The 15,842-nt window shown below is 50.4% G+C and overlaps 1 protein-coding gene and 1 long non-coding RNA gene across 10 annotated transcripts in view; both read right to left on the reverse strand.

Moving 5' to 3' along the window:
* Positions 1-15,842, reverse strand: part of MAML3 (mastermind like transcriptional coactivator 3) — a 253,535-nt gene that overhangs the window by 10,237 nt on the left and 227,456 nt on the right. The gene's annotated exons all lie outside the window — the stretch shown is intronic.
* LOC311435900 lies at positions 8,136-10,327 on the reverse strand. Its single transcript, XR_014692476.1, has 2 exons — positions 10,260-10,327; positions 8,136-10,186 (listed from the first exon to the last, which is right to left on the reverse strand). It is a non-coding gene; the product is annotated as an uncharacterized lncRNA (long non-coding RNA).

The raw sequence follows: 15,842 nt of genomic DNA on the forward strand, positions 1-15,842 counted from the left end.
CGGGGATCTCGTTATGGCTCGTGCATGTGTATATCTACAGACGTAGATCACAGAAGCACAGAATCGATAAGGTTGGAAGAGACCTCCAAGCTCAGCTGGCCCAACCATCCCCCTACCACCACTGTCACCCGCTAAGCCACGTCCCCAAGCACCACGTCCAACCTTTCCTTGAACACCCCCAGGGACGGTGACTCCACCACCTCCCTGGGCAACCCATCCCAGTGCCTGACTGCTCTTTCTGAGCAGAAATGTCTCCTCATTGCCAACCTGAACTTCCCCTGGTGCAACTTGAGGCCATTCCCTCTAGTCCTGTCACTAGTTACCTGTGAGAAGAGGCCGACCCCCAGCTCCCCACACCTTCCTTTCAGGTAGTTGCAGAGAGCAATGAGGTCTCCCATGAGCCTCCTCTTCCCCAGACTAAACACCCTCAGCTGCTCCTCACAGGCCTCGTGCTCCAGGCCCTTCACCAGCTTTGTAGCCCTGCTCTGGGCACGCTCCAGGGCCTTGATGTCCTTCTGGTAGTGAGAGGCCCAAAGCTGAACACAGCACTCAAGGTGTAAAAAAAGGAGGGCACCAATCTACTACTGGGATCAAAAATATTACTGCATTTCCATGGACAATGAAACACAATCTCACCCAGTGTTTTCAGAGCGACGTAAATGCGCCCTCCTATATTCCCCTAAAAACGTTTCCTGTAAACTCCTTGTAATGTTGCTACTTATTGTGTCCGGCAGGGATCTTAATCCCTCTTTCTAAATCTGGCTGCCCACAGCAAAGCCGCCTTCAGCAACATGGTCCCATCTGACTGAATTACAAATCCATTCACTTCAGACTTCTTTTTTTTTTTTTTTTTTTTTTTTTTTTGCCTCGAATGAGCCCGTGTACAGGGTGAAGGGACAGCTAGGCTGTTTTACGACTCCGCAGCCCCCAGCGGGCTTTGCAGGGTGGATTGCTTCACCTATTTCCTCTGTCATCCAGTCCGGGGAGCAGCTACAAATCTCTCCTCTCTCTGGGCCCCTGGTTGCCATGGTCTTTCATATAGTATCTGAGCAAACAAGATCCCTCTGACGTTTGACGCTAAACCTTTGCATGCAGCCAATTTGTTTTCCTCTGCCCTCCCTTCCCCTGCATCTCTCCTCCCCATCTTTTCGCTGCAGTTTATTCTTCCCGCAGAACAAACACTATCTGTCAGGCTGCTACTTCTGGGGTTGTGTGGGTTCATCAGAGGGACTGATTTCTTTACTTCTGGGGACAAAGTACATAAGAAAGGATTTGGAAATGAGCGAGTGTTTTCTCAACACCATTTCGGAGCTAAAGACTGCCCAGAGTTGATCTCATGGTGCACAAGACTGAGCGTCTTGTCATTCCACCACCATGGTTTGGGAGCACCGACTTCTGCCCCAGCAGGGCATTTGCAGTCTGCAAATCCTGGCGGGACTCAGAAATGCTACCGAGCTTCAACCAGATTAATTAAAACAGGCTCGTTTCCTCTTTTACAAGTAACAGCCCTGGTGCTTTCTCCCCTTTGCAGGGGAGATCGCTCCCGCTTTCCAGTTTTGTTTTTGGGGGTGAGGCCCTCCAGAGTTGCTGCCATGTCCCCGGGGCACCAGAGGCGATCCCTCAGCACGTTTACCAGGCCTTCATGAGGTGCTCTGGCAGCAGCACCGGGTGAGGGCCGAGCTGGCAGAGACACCAGGCCCTGAGGCTGGTGCCTGCTGGAAATGGCAGTGCCAAAGGCTGCAGCTTTAACCAGTGCCCCCTGCGAGTCCATAGGGCAGAGGAAGGGAGGAAAGCTGATGTGAGGTGCGAGGATAATCACGGCGAGGGAGCCCCCGAGAAGGGGGAGAGAAGAAAAGCGGAAGATGAAAGCAGGCAAATGGTTTAAATAAACAGCCACATGGGGCCAGTGAAAAGGGGAACGGAGGGGAAAGGACACAATAAAAATAAATGCCGTGAGAGAAACTTCTACCACGTACAGGGAAAAACTGGGGGCCTGGGGAAAGCACAGGTACCAGGAAAAGATGCTCCAGCAGCAAACACCCAACTATTACCAGGCCGTCCCTTTCACTCTGATAGCCGGGGCCCACACCATGGCTGTCTGACCGACATCTCCTGCGGATGGCTGCAGAGGAGAGGTTTGTGTGGTGTTATTTATTTATTTATTTTTCACTCTCAGTGAAATTTTTGTTCAATTTCCCCTTGGGTGTTTTGTTTGAGGATAAACAAAAGGTATTTTTTGTGCTTAAGGACGTTTCTCAGATCCTTTCCCCTGTGCTGTGATAAATGAAATCCCTTTCATTTTTAGAAAAACCAAACTTGGCACTGGTGTTGATCCTCGGCGAGAAGCGTGTAATTTGCCAAGCCCGAAAGAATCCTGGCTGAGAAATAAACACACTGGGCCATATGCTCTCCTTCCCGTATGCAGAAGGCGACTTACCTCAAAAATCGGTACGAGGCTGCAGTTGCCCCATATCACTGCTTCTGCCAAGACAACACAAAAAATCCTCAGAAAAATTCAGCTCAAAAGTTCGGGGCTCTCACAAAGTAGCTCTCTCCGTGCCGCTGGGGACCTTCCTGCCCTGTCAGTGACTCTGTCTCTGGCTTCTGTCCACGTCCCTAGTTCTGTGCCACGTCCCTAGTGCTCGCGGTACCGCTGCGGTGTGTGACTGCTGAAAGCACCAAAGCAGCCCCAGTAGTGCTTGTGATGAGCACTATAAATGTACAGATTCCTGCACAAATTCCACGATCTTCCCCTGTCAGACACCAGCTTCAAAGAGCTGGAGTAACTCCCTTGTCGCTGCAGGCACTTGTCCGTGCAGCCTCTCTGCAGGTGGTATTTCAGCCTGAAACCAAGAGCCAAATGTTTCCAAAAGGTAGCTGGCAAGGCCAAGGGAAGCGGTCTTCTGCTGCAGCTGCCCAGCGATGCCTCGCCGTCTTTGCTGTGGCTTCAGAACACCAGCAGCTGATAAGGCGAGGTGGCTGGGGTGGCGTGCCAGGCCTGCAATTTCACGAGCTCGTGCTTTCAACGTCCTTGAATCGAAGCTACCCATCACCCAGTGCAAGCACCCGAAGCCCTTTTGATTTCTCTTCCACCTTGGATGTGCTCTTTGTGCTTCCACGAGCCACCCAGCCCCTGTTCTGACATCCAGCCTCGCTCGCCCTCATGACAACTGAGCCGAGCAAGTCTGACCTGGGCTGTGCCTGGGCTTCAGCCTCGACATGCTCCTCGCTGCACGGTTCCTCCCTGCTCTCTGAGGTCTCCTTCATGTATCCGGCAAAGGAAACCCCTACTCTAGAATTAATTTCTTTTGCAAGCTCTGACTCAGCTTGGCTTTAGGCAGTCCCCAGACTTCGAGGTCTCTAAGGCATGGCTTCCTTTGCTGATTAAGCCCTTATTCACTACTTCTGAGGCTTTCTGAATATCCTTAATACCTCTTCTGAGACAATTACCTATTTGTTAAGCTTAAAACTTTTTTTTTTTTTTAAAGCTTCCTGCACACCACGAGTGCTTTTTCCCCTTCCTAACGCTTACTCAGGTTTGCCAGCCCAGCCAGCCCTCACACGCAGTCCCAGCTGCCTTTCTGCAGCCCTCAGGTCGTTCCCCAGGCCTTGCCTTCCCCTGCCTTTGCCGAAGTTACGTCCCTGCACAGGATGGTGCTGATTTCTCCCATGAGAAACTCAGCATCACGACATGGTCTGCCTCCTTCCCTCCCCTCCGCTTACTTTCTTCCACCTCCTGCCCAGCTCTCCCCTCCTTCCAGCGGCCTTGCTGCTGCTCCCCAGCCCTCCTGCTTCTCCTGCCTTCTCATCTCCCCTGCCCCCATCTGCCTCCTTATTCTTTAAGATTTCACTCTCCTTCCCCTCACCATACAAGCATGCTATATCTTTCTGCTTTAAAAAAAAGAAATATCTAAACTATGCTTGACTCCAAGTGCCTCTCCAGCTCCCACCCTATCTGTCTTCTCACTGTCATCTCCAAGCCTATCGAATGCGCTGCCTATGATTTATATGATTTGGACTGAATTTAGTCTCCATCTCCAACATAGATTCTTTTCCGAAGAGGCTTTTGCTTCTTGCCTGTCACAGAAACCAGTATCACAGAGTCTCTAATAGCCTTTGTCTGGCTGAGGCTCTGCGCAATTACTCCAGGCTGGCTGCCATCGCCTGTCAACTCCTTCCAGCGCTGCTGACCAAGCCCCCCCTGAACCCTGCTCCCTCCCCAGTGCTCCCACTCGTCTCCCACACCTTCCGTCCCTTACTCAGCGTTACTCAGACCCGTCAGTCGCTGCTCACCCTCCCACTGCCGCTCTGCAGGTCTGCGTCCTCGTCCCTCTTCTCCCCTCCTTCTTGCCAGGATCTCTGAGCAAGCTCGCTCTCCAAGCAGGCTCTAATCCTGCTCCCTCTGTCTCCTCTCCTTGCTTCAGTCCCCGTGGGCAACGCCACCACTCGCCTGTCACCCAGCCCATAGCCTGTTGTCTTTGCTGAGCCCCACAGCCAGGCTCCCATCACCTCGCACCCTGGTGCTTGCAATCTTACTCTGCTTGAGGCCAGAGTGCTGCTGCCCAGGGTATTTTCTTTTCCCTTTTGTCTTGGCTGTGCCATCCCTCTCTTTGCAAGCCTCTCTTGGCTTCCCTTCCTTTTGGATTTCAGCTCCCTTCTCTGCTTTCAAACCCAGTTGCAGCTTATCCTGCCTCGCACACTCGTTCGCTGCTGAGAGTTTGAGCCCACCTCATCACGGCCACCTCTTTTCCACGTGTTATGTTCTAGATAGAAGTGCCTTCGCGCTTTCCTCTTCATTTCTGGGAGAGTCTCAGAATCACACAGATCTGACCCCAACCTCTGACCCCCAGCACCGTCAGATTTGTAGGAGTTTTGCAGAAGTTCCTGTCTCCACGATGCCCACCGGCCTCTTCTGCTTCCTTGCTCTCCCTGGTGTGTTTGACTCCCTGCGTTATCTCCCATCTTGCACTCAGGTTGGAAGCACTTGGGGGGAAGGAAACATATTTACATCCTGCATCTGCAGGGAGCCCTGCACAATGGGGCTCCTGGGCTCAGGGGTGTCAGCAGCACAGCACAGGCAGTTACCAACAGAGCTGAAGGTCTGCGTACAGCTAGGTGTGCTATTTTATATTCTGTGAGTGTGAGAACACCAAAATTTCAATGTGCCCTTGCTCCACTTCTCCTTTTAAAGGATGCAATATTAGGATGAGATATCGTAGGCTGAAAAAGTCAGGAAATGCTAAGTTACTGCTCCCACGGCAATTGTAACTCAGCCTCATGTGGCAAGGCACAAAGGTTATCACCATACAACAAGAGAGGATGCTGAACTCATGCAAAGTGACCAAATTACCGCCGTGGCAGGCACCAGGTCTTTGAACTCCTGGGCAGGTAAAATCTTGGGCATTTAATGAGCTTTTAGCACTTAATTGTAGAAATTTGGAGTCTGATGCCTTATAAATACAAGTCAAAATTATGCTGTGCTGCGAGTAGCCAGTCCCAGCAGTAGCTTGTAACCCGCTCTGCAGAAACACAGCTAATGGCAACAAGAAATATTTCCATTGCTTTATGAGCTCTGGTAGCTGTCAGCAGAGAGAGGGATCTGCCGATCAGAGAAATCTGGGCAGACATCAGTGTGTCAGAACAAGTGAAAAGACTTGACACAGAGGGCACATTTTTGTTGAGCAATTTGCATTAGCACTTCTGGACAAATTCTACATTTCACATGCAATTCACAAACCAGCGGCAGCGGTGCTAATTGGTGCAGTTGCCACTCAAATGCGGCGCCTTGTTTGAGCTATCAGTAGCGTGAATGAAGACTGCAGACTTTTTTTTTTTTTTTTTTTTTGAAAAAATGCAGCAATTATTTCACAGGCTTTGGGTTGGGCTTCCCCCCACCCCCACTTTCATCTTTGTAATTTCATTATCTTGATACCTTAAAAAAATAAAGAATGGAAAAATGCAAACCTCAGAGAAGCTCGGCTGAAGTTCTTAAGAAAAAGCTGTTTGCAAAGAACGGTGCCCTTCATTAACACAACCACTGGCCCTCCCATCGCAGTGAATTTGCCCGTGTCCCTGAGTGCCAAAGCTAAATGTTGAGCTGAAAAAACAGCAGGAAGTGGCAGAGCACTGGGGACTCTGAAAATCCCAGCCACCAAACCGGGGCTGTGCTCCGCACGCAGCTGAAATGTTGATGGGGTGACAGAATCTCTCTGCTTCCTCTGAGGTGGTAATCGAAGTTATTTAACTTAAAACAGGGCCGATCTCTCATCCATCACTCTTTATCCTTTGTAAAATCAAGCCTCCCGAGAACAGAAAAGTGCTTCCATGCTGCAGCTTTCTATTACCGCTGCTCGCAGCGCTCCGGCAGCTGCGGCTCAGCTGAAGGAAGGTTTGCCTGATTCCTTTTCATAAAGATGGGACTGCTATTTTTAGGCCATATTTCCTCCAGGCCCCCACAGTGCAAAATCCAAAGGAGCTAATGGGATTGGCAGGTGCATAGATTATTGGTGACCTCCTCTAGTCCAACATCCACATGCTCTTACTGTATTTTTTCATAATGTACAGTGAGAAAGGGAGAAACCTGCAATTAAAGACCTTCCTAGCCAGCCCCAGTAACAAATGCTCCGCGAGAGACCAAAGTACAATAGCTGGAGATGGAACAGAACCAGAACACCCAACCCTGTGTAGATGCGTGCCGAGATCTAAATAAATCTACATCTGAAAAATGCGATCTTCGTGCAGTAATTTGGTTGTACCTCTGCAGACCAGTAGGTATCTGCACCGTACGTTCATTCGCAGCCCGATCTTTCTGCAGCTCCAAGACTCCCATCCCCTTTCTTCCTTCCCTTTAGGTCTTCTTGGCCCAGCCCTACCAGGAGTCCAACCTCACGGCTGTAGAAACCATTAGCAAAAGCCACAGCTCCCTGCTCTGCTCAGAGAGCACCAGAGAAACTCCCAGGCACGGATGCCATCACATTTCCAGCTGTGGAGCACAAACCAGACTGCTGGGCAAGCTCACACATCCCCTTTTTTAAAGACAGTAGCTCAGCTTGGGCTCCCTGCTGCCACACCCGGGGTTGGAGGCACAGCAGCCACATTCCCGTGACCGCATTCAGTAATTGCCCAATTATTTTGGGTACGACTGCACGTTTTTCTCCTTGTTTAGACGCGGGTGCTGTTCACACCCTGGCTCCTGCTGATTCAGTGCCACCCAGCGAAGCAAGGGCTGGCTGCTGGCTCTGCGTGCCGCACATCCCCGCTGCTCCAGAGGGCATGCCAGTCCCAGTGCAAGCTGCAACGCGACAAAACCCGCAGAGGATATCTTTGGACCTCTCAGGATCTTATTTCTGACATATGGAGGGACTGGGGAGTTTGCAGCTTCCCACCTGCTTGACTATAATTCACTACAAAACATCAAACAGATACATTCAGCCCTTTGTAGACGTATCATTACCTTATGTGTTCATGTAATGCACATCTGTAGCACATTGGCAGTACACCTAGTTAATGTGTGGGAGACTCCTAGGTTCAAAGCCTCCAGTGCTTCTTTTGTTCTCTAATGAATCCTTCTTTTGTTTGCCTCCCCCTCCCCTTAGGTTGTAGCTGTAATTCTGTCATTAGCATCTTAAAACTCTTTTCCTCCAAAACCACCTACAACACTACAATAAGCTGGGAACAGACTAGGAAGCACCTAATGAATCACCAGTCTTACTTAAGACGAGTTTAACAGGGCTGGGTCACTGCTTGCAGCAGCGCAGTTGCTTAGTTAGCAAACTCAGTCATCAAATATTGCCCTAAAAACCAGGAGGGGTGGAAGGCCCCAAAAATGGTGAGCTGTGCCTTTTGGGTGGCAACGTTTTGCTGAATTTTCACTGGGCTTGAACCTAGCGATGCCAAAGCTGATTTCCTAGATACTATGCATGAGAACACGTGTAGTGCTGAGGTATCACCTGCAATGTAGACTGGCTGCTGCAGTGCCCACCAGACCAACGCTCACCGTCCCTCCCCATGCTGGCATCTTCCTGCACTTCACCAAAAGGGACCAGCTACCAACAAGTGCTGGGAGACAGGTAGCAGATGATGCTGATAAGGGAGCGTTATCACAGACAGGCACAAAGTCAGAAAGACTCTACTGATGATTTATCTGCACATTAAACGCGCAGGGTTTTGTATTTACAAAAATGCAAACCTACTGTTCAATGAGTGCATTCAGTGGGCTAACTCCAGTGCTCTCCAAAACTGTCAGAGCTCTTCTCCGAGACAGTTTAGGGACTGCTGGAGAGGGCCAGCAGTCAGGGCGTGATCTGGGGAATTTCCTTTGTGGGAAACCCAGAGCCACAGCAGGAAGGCCACACCACTGGCAGAAGTGTCAGGACTCCCGAGTGCTGTGCAGCTTACACGCCACGGACATCTCCAGCAGCATCCCCGCAGCGCTCGCGTGTCCCTGTACGGTTATCCCAGTGGCTGTTCACCCTAACGAAGGCAGCTCAGCTTTATGAAGAGGCTTGTGATTCTCAGCCAGTGTGGCAATGACTTTGTCAAACAACTTCGAGTCGTAGCAGAACCTGCAGATCTGCATTTGGTTTGTCACCACGGAAAACAACTCAGCTCCTCAGCAGGCACAACACATTAGTGATGCGTATTGTTGCCTTACATTTATCAATTAGCATTATTATCTTTATTTAACTGTAAGTGGCATGTTTTCTTTGCTGGCTTTCTTCCAAAATAATCCATGATTCTGAGCTGAGGTGGCGTGTTTTCTCGCTGCTTCTGATGAGACATTTCTCTCTCCAAAAGCACCACCTGAAAAACGATGTGGTGGTGATGCCCAGCAAGAAACAGACCACCATAAATAAAACCCATTCTTCCTCTCCGTGACTTTTCAGCAATGATCCTGCAGCAAACTCCAGCTCCTTTGACCAGCCACTCAGTGAAGACACAAGGCAGAGCCCCAGGTCTTCAAAGCTTCTCCTTTGTCCCTGCCCTCCCGTTGCTGCTCCTCACCACAGCGCTGGGCCCCCCATCTCATGGCTCTCAGCAGCGGCTGCAAGAGGCAGCAGCAGCCCAGGTTGAGCTCACCCGATAGCCAGAGGCCTTCTGAAAACCAAGCAGCATCAAGTTTGCTCAGAGCGACACCAAAATGCAGCTGCAGAAGAGGAAGGGCTGCTGTGTCTTCACCAGGTGCTGGGCACGGAGACGTGCTTACAAGGGGAAATGACCAAAGATTTACAACAGCAAAAGCAAGGTATGCAAGCTGAAGGACTAATTCACTTTTTCCCTCCCCTCAAAACAATCTCTTAGGGCCTAAAAATACATCTGGTATCTTAGGCAAAATGAAGAGGAGTATGTAGACTATTAATAGCTACATTGTAATAAAACCACCTCTAAAGATCCAGGAACCAAAGGCATTCCTGTTCCCAAGGCTTTACTCAAAAGCAATCCAGTGTTGTGGCCCTCCTTTTCCATGTCTTCTCTGTTATTTTCCCTCGCCAATATCAGACAGCTTCAGAATCATTTTCCTCTTCTTTCTTAAAGGCTGTGGCCATGCTGGCTAGTGCAGGTGGCAAGCTACCGCATTTTCCTGAAGCCACAGTTATAAGATGAAAGCTTTCACCCACCATTGACTCAATAGCTAAAGCTCAGGGCTGCAGCATCAGTGTTACCATCTTTTCTAGGAGAACACAAACAACACCAGTGCAAAAAAGAGATCTGAAGATCATTTAAATGCCAAAACAAACTGAATTGCCTAATTAATTGAGGGAGGCCCCACCTCTCTGAGCATAACTCGACCCGTTCAGCACTGGAAAAAGCTCGTGTTGACACTGCCCTTGTTTATTTGGCTGCGTGTCAGCCCGGGAGGGTATATTTAGCCTCAGCGTGCTCGCAGGACTGCATCTTGCAGCTCAACAGGAAATCTCTGGAGTCGAAGCTAAAGATATCGCCGCGCACTCGGAAATTTACGGCCAGCTGTAAAAGCGGAGCTGCGGCGGTCAGAGCGCTCGGCAGCCCGCTTTCAAACGGGGGGGGAGGCCGAATTAAACAGCCCTCTGTGCCGGGCTCACGGCAGGCAGGGTGCACCCACCGGGCTCAGAGTAGCAGCAGAGGTGGCTCTTCTCCTGCTGGGATAGTCCCGAAGCGATCCAGCCCCTTCCCATCCCCAGGAGGGTCCTCGTTTGCAGACCCTTCTCTGCAGAGATAAAGAAGAGACGGGATGTAAAGCCAGCTCTTGCTCTCTGTTCAGAAGTGCTTTCTTTCTCTACCTCATCGTTTTCTCTCGAGTAAGGGCTGGCTGGCTGGTTGCATTTCATCTCGGCTTGGGGAAGGCTTTGCCCGGTCCAAGCAACGCGAGCGACCCGGAGCACACCTCTCTCTGCTCAGTGGCAGGACAGCCGGGTGTGTTCACGAAGCAAAATCAAAAAGGAGGAAATGTAAACAAGCAGCCCCTCTTGGGCCAGCTCCTCAGGATACAAAGTGTTCTGTCAATAGCTGCTGAAGGAAGTGCCGCGGCCCTTGGAGTCCTGCAGGCTGCTGATACCAAAAAAAGCAACTCTGTTAATCTAAATAAGATTAACCTGTTTTCTTGCAAGCTAAAAGGGGCTGATGCCACGCTGCCTGCAGCTGACCCATCCCACAAGAACAGGCGAGTTTCTTCGCCTCCAGTCAGGTCGTTAACTCAACCAGAGGGAGTAGATGGGTGGGATGAGTCTTACAAAGTGTGCAGGAATTGTTTGTGTTAACCCCACATGGGAGAAGGCTGGTTGTAAGGATGGGGTTCGGTGGACAGCCAGGACCAGGCTGGAGAAGGCGGGCAGGCCGCCCGGCCAGCGAGGAGGGATTTGCTGTGTCCCTGGCAGCGCCAGCTCCCTGCATCCTGACACGAGCCCGTCCCCGTCTCCAGAGCTCGGTGAGCCCGAGCTGCAGAGCCCCGCGGATCTGTCACGGCTGTCGGGAGCTGACAGCTGCGCGCTCCCCCTCCGACAATCTGTTTCCTCTTTGTCAGGTGTAATTTGAGTGCTGCACAGCACCGGGCGCACGTTCGGCCCCTGCTTACAGCCGCCTGTGCAAGGCTCCGTGCCACCGGGAGATTTAAGGGACGATGCTGAGGCTCGCTGTGGGCACAGCACGGTGCTGCCAACACTGGACCCCTGCAGGATCGAAGCTGTGCCATGAGACCTCTTGGAGAAAGAAGCACGAGCCCGTGCGGAGCCCTCTGCGTGTAGGCACTGCTCCAGGAGCATGAATGCTCCTGGCCCAGAAGCCCTCTCCTGGGGCGGCTCTTTGGGACGGTGACAGCTCCCAAAACTCACTGGGCCCAGTCATGACCTGGCTGGCAGATGCTGGGAGTTGAGCCGCGGTCCCTGGAGCACACGCCGGGTGCTCAGGTTAAACTGCTGCTTTGGTTCAAGTCCCTGCACTTTCTGTTCCATGATGCACGTCGAGCTAGAAAGGCTCTCCTCGGATAATCCCCGCGCTTTGAGCTTTGCTGCCAGGAGTGCTCTCCCAGGGCGCTGCTTGGAGGGGCGTCACGTGCAGCAGCGAGCACCAGCAGCACAATCACAGGAGGCAGAGATGGAGGCAATCACCCAGCCCGTCTCTCAGCCTGCACAGGATTGCTCCCTGGAGGACTTTTTAGCCCAACACGCAGGAATTGCTGTGACGAGGGGATCTGGGAGCACATCAGTGCTCCTTAACCAACAATGAAAGGCCTGGAAGAGGAGGTGATCAAGAAGTTTGTGATATATGCCCCTTAGCAGACAGGTCCTCCTAGAGAGGGCCCGGAGAGCCTTCTTGTTAAAAGCCAATTGGATGAGTGACATTTCAGAAAAAAAAAAGACGTGTGTCACTTCTCAGCAGCTTCCCCCCGGCTCAGCTCAGACAATTACAGCTTAACTACCGGGGTTAAGCTCAAGCCTTCCATGGTGTCAGGATGTGAGGTACAGAGGGACACCGTCAGCTATTTCGGGTATTGAAATATCATTTACGGGAAGGGAAAGCATTCCCTGTCAGCTCTTTCTTTTCCATCTGAAAGAAGTAAAAGTAGTTAGAAAGGAAAAACGTGGTGGGTGTTTTTCACAGCAGGCTTTACCTGTGGTCTTTCATTTGCACAGCTGCAGTGAGCGGAGCCTGACCTGGGGTTAAGTTGCTGTGCCATTTGACAATGGGGGACTGTGTGCCACAGGTCCCATCACCAAACCATGTCCCTTAGTGCCACGTCCACACTTATACACCACTAGGGATAGGGACTCCCCCGGGCAGCCCGTCCCAATGCCTTACCACCCTCTTTGTGAAGCTCTTCCTAAAATCCAACCTCAACCTCCCCTGGTGCATTAACAACACACGTGCAGCTGTTTTGGCTCCAGATGCCTCTCTGTATACCTAAAACCTCACATCCATGACTATAGAAACTTGCTTAAAAAAATGCAAAAGCTGAGGTGAGACATCCCATCACCTGACTCCAGGAATCAAAATCTCCAGACAAAAAACCAGCAGATAAAATCCCGAGATGCGACAACATTACCACCGTGCTTGTACATGGCTAGGGCCAGCAAGGGAGACCGTGCTGTTCAGACACACCATGTTCAGTAACAAAGCCTGGAAACGCAGAAACGTGAAGTAAATTGATGTAGAAAGCTATTAAAACTTCGTTTCTAGTGTTGCCAACATAACTAAATATTTAGTTCTGATGGTATTTAGCTATGTTTAGAAATGAAAGATAGGATTTGCAGTTTGTTTAATACCTTATCTTAAGATATATATTTTTTTTCAATGTTAAAGTAGTTACCTGGTGTGCTGGAAGTCAGGAAATATATGCAGCCCTTTGGTGGCTGCTAACCCAGTACTGGATCCTGAATGTACCTGTACAAGGGGGTAACACTTGGGGCGTGCTGAGACCCCCAGGGCACGCGTGTGCAAAGCACTCGTACTTCTTCCACATACATTACACCGTGCTCAGGGTGAAATTTGTTCTTGGACGCCTGCACAAAGACCGTGCCAAAAGCAATGGATGTGCATGTATGCTTTCAGAAAAGCAGGCTCTGGCTTACTGACGGGAAGGTTTTTGTTGTTGTTTGGTTTTCAGCAAAGGCCTCTTTCCAAGGGCACAGGGAACCACCCTGCTGCCACACAGCAAAGGGCGAGTGTTTCCCTCGACCACACGCACGCTCTGTGGAAACTCTGAGGACTCACTCGGGAGAGCAGGGAGGCTTTGCACCAAGCTCCAGGAGAAAGGTTTCATTTCTTTTTTCTTATGTTTGTTTCTCGGCTACAGAAGCTGCTCTTTTCGGGGATGCAACATGCAGTCACATGCGTGGACCTCTCCTTGTAGACCTCTCCTGTCCTGTAGGATCCAGTCAGGACAAAAGCCAACAAACTTGTCCATTTTAGACACCAAAGATCTCAACCAGAAAGAAGTTGGCAAATGGCCCGGTAACATACAACCAGTGCTGTCACCAAAACATCTGCACCCTCAACCAAAAAGGCCTCTCAGGAAACCTCTACTCGTCATTTCAATACCATGAACATTACTTCAGTAGGTTTTTGATGCTCAGCATTTGTTAATCTTCTACACCAACAACCAACGTGTTTTTCTCTAGTTTCCCAGAAGAAGCCATTTCAGAATTTGGGGTGCCTGGAGGGATGGGACAGCTCAAAACCCTGTGTACAGTATGGGGCCACCTCTGACCCGTCCTTTCTGAAACAGAAGCCCTGCTCATTACTCATGTTTGTGCGCGTCGTGTGCACTGGTTTGGTGTTGGGGCCTTGCAGCCAGTACGTGTGCCAGGGGACGGACCTGTGCAGCATGGCGATCACGCCGAGGTTACCGAAGGTGCAGCAGCCAGCTTGGTTATGGAAAAAAAAAAAAAAAAAGAAAGAAAAACAGAAAAAGAGCACCAGCATTTATTTACAGATCCACATACCCACTGGTTTGATTTGATTTTCGTCTGCAGTGGGATCTTCTATCACTATCCTTTGAAATACGGATTTGTAACTTTATTTTGGGGGGCAGTCTTCAAAATCATCTGTTATCAGATGTCACATTCCTGAGTTCATTTCAACTCCTGCTCCTTGGCTGTGCTGAAATAATGAATAATAAATAACGGTGGCAGCAGCAGCAATAGCAGCAGCTGCAGGGAGACATCCAAAACCAATCCACAGCACAAAAGGAAACAAGTCATATCTATTCCTCTCCTTCTCTTCTAATTTCTTGTCCCATTTTTTACCAGGGGTTTTGCTGCTGTTGTTGTCCACTTTATCTTTTGTTTCCCTTCTTTCTTTCTGCCGAGGAATGCGGAGGTCTCTAAAGGGTCAGAGGATTTTGCCGTGCCAGCCCTCTGCTTATTTTAGGTACTGACTGTTACTGGAATACATAATTAAATCCTAACGACCGGGTAAGGAGAAGGTGCCCCCACCAACCTCTGCTCTTGCTTTTCTGCAGATCTGAGGCCCTTCGAGCCCATCCGGGATAAGGATGATAAATTCCTCCTCAGATAAATGTTATTCAGCATACCAACACCCCCAGACGCCGATTTAGTTTATTATTCTTCTCTCTATCACCCCTGACGTCGCAGGGCCGAGCAGCACAAGTAAAACAGCGCCTGAAGGAAGAACGCACACGACGATGCCGTCCAACTCCTCCTGCAGCTCCCCCAGCCTGCTGACAAGTGGCTTTTCCTTGGCTGGTCCCACGGGATGCCAGGAAGGTCGCGCTGCGGTGCGCTCTGGCTGGCCACCCCTTACACCACAACAAACATCCACGTGGACATGCACCCTGCAGCTCCAAGGGAGAAGCACGGCAGGATAAAATACTTACGTGGTCTGAAAACGTGGCTGAAAGAGCAAAGGAAAGCGTAACAGAAAGATGGATCTGACTGCAATCAGAGGCTGCCCCCACCCTGAGAAGCAGCCATCTTTCTGCTCGCCCCCTCTCCAAATTTGACTTGAGAAGTGAGTTTCAAGAGAAGGGCTCAGCAGGGCCCTTCAGTGACTGAAATACCACGTCTGTGACTGCCGTACACGATGCAGGAACAGCCCTCTGATCAACGCTCAGGGCTGCCTGCCGGAGCTTTGTTCCCAAACAGCCGTGGTAAGGAGCGGCCCCCAGGCTGCGAGCTCACTTCTTGAGGGAAAACGAGCGATTCGCTCTGAACACCTCCGGCCACTGACTGGACACGACTTGTGGCGCTGGAAAGGCCACGTGCGGTCTTGTTGGCTGGGGAAACGGGGACATTACTTCTCATCTGGGGCCTCACAACGTGCTTCCACAGATGGGCACAACCTCACACAGAGTTTCACTTAAATACTGGGACTGGGTAAAAAGTTCATTTTCCCCAGAAAAATCACCATTTCAGCTGCACAGCAGTCATCACAACAGGTTCTTCTTTTGAGGGAAAAAAATAATAGATTTGCCAAATACTTGGGGAGAAAAGCACTTATAAAACTGAATGTGTCAGACGTCTTCCTACATTCAGCAAAAGCGTTCCATGTTTTTCCAGACGAGACACTATTTTCTAGAGAAGAAAGACCTACGTACTCATTCCAGCAACACTCAACACCAATTTCTGTCCAGTGACGCTCTCCTGAAGGCAGCTGTCAGACCAGAGCGAGAGGCTTTGCTGGTGGCTCCCCATTTCACTTGGCAGATCACTGTACGCACACCCAGCCCAAGTACCCCACCGCAAACCAACCAGCACGTGCTGAGCGCTTCTGGAAGGCAGCCTCCAGAGCTTCCTGGCAAAAGTTGATTCATTTTGAGACAGCAGTGGAGCTGCTCTTATATTTAAAATAAAAAATATTTATATATAAAGATAATATCATATTGTATTCATATGTAATAGATTTATAAT

This window comes from Aythya ferina (genome assembly GCF_964211825.1).
Source record: "Aythya ferina genome assembly, chromosome: 4".
NCBI lineage: Eukaryota > Metazoa > Chordata > Aves > Anseriformes > Anatidae > Aythya > Aythya ferina.